Raw genomic sequence first — 1,250 nt, 5'->3', positions numbered from 1 at the left:
CAGTAACTAATCTTGCAGCCCAAATCTGCTTGCACTATATTTTTTATGTCTTTTGTGGAGGGACCTTTTCCATTCAAGTAATTAGGTTGTATGTATTCTGCAATGACATCTGCTGAGGCATGTGGATGATGACTTGTAAGGTGTTGTGCCCCACATGAGTGAATGTTGCGATACTTTGTAATTTCAAATCTATTACAACTTTTAAGTTTTGTAGCTCGCAACCACCAATCACAATTCTGATCTACACATCTAGCACAATACACATCTTTAGAACTCTTCACAGATTTGAATCTTTGATCTTTCTTCACGGAAGCAAGCTTCAACAATTTAGTTAATTCTTGCTTGTCCTTGAAAATTTTACCCTTATAAAAATATGTGCCGTCATCATCTGTGTAGCGGCTACCTTGTGTTGATATCGAATGTAGTGAAGCTTCCTCATTTATAGGAATATCCATTGTAACAGGATGCTCTTCATCATTTACAACTGAATTTGTAGTCTCTATAATCTTCTCAACCACAGATATCCTTAAAATTGGCCTACTTTGATCATCCAAAAAAAAATCGCAAATCAAGATCGTTTCTTATCCTAGAAGGAGCTCCTTTTTGCTTTTCAATAAAGCCAAGCATGTAACTAATAGAGAGATCATTTTTATCACAATCTAATTCAAACCTAGAAACAATGATGTCAACCAATTCATCGTACGTAACATTCTCGCTTATCTTTATCGGTACTGTCTCTCGGCCCTTCGAACGCCAAGTATAACGAGTAGGATTCTCCACCCATTCACCATGTAAATCAACTCCTATTATTATATGGTCTTCCATAGAGGGAAACAATACCTGGAGACATCACAAGTAAGACATTCATCAAAGAACTGCAAAATTGCAAAAGAACATTGATTACTTGTTTTACATCTATTTAGTTACCTCACAACTATCAACAATTGGCATAAAAGTTTAGTAGCTTTGGAGACTGCTATAATTCTTCAATTATTTATTTCAACAATTAATACTTTGCCCACAATTATATTGCTTGTCCTAAAAACTAATTCGTTGACCACCAACTGAACACAACTGTCAAACAACTGCAGTAGTTGTTGGGACAACTTCTATAATCGTCCGATAGCTACAGACTGTTGTTAGACAATTTCTATATCTGACAGAGATGTTTATTTATTTCTACAAACAACTTCAGCAGTTGTCCAGACAACTACGAAAGTTGTTGGCTGAAATAATCAAATTAGATTTAA

The sequence above is a fragment of the Solanum tuberosum genome, unplaced genomic scaffold, assembly GCF_000226075.1.
Source record: "Solanum tuberosum cultivar DM 1-3 516 R44 unplaced genomic scaffold, SolTub_3.0 scf00094, whole genome shotgun sequence".
NCBI classification, from domain to species: domain Eukaryota; kingdom Viridiplantae; phylum Streptophyta; class Magnoliopsida; order Solanales; family Solanaceae; genus Solanum; species Solanum tuberosum.
This window is presented reverse-complemented; position numbering follows the sequence as displayed.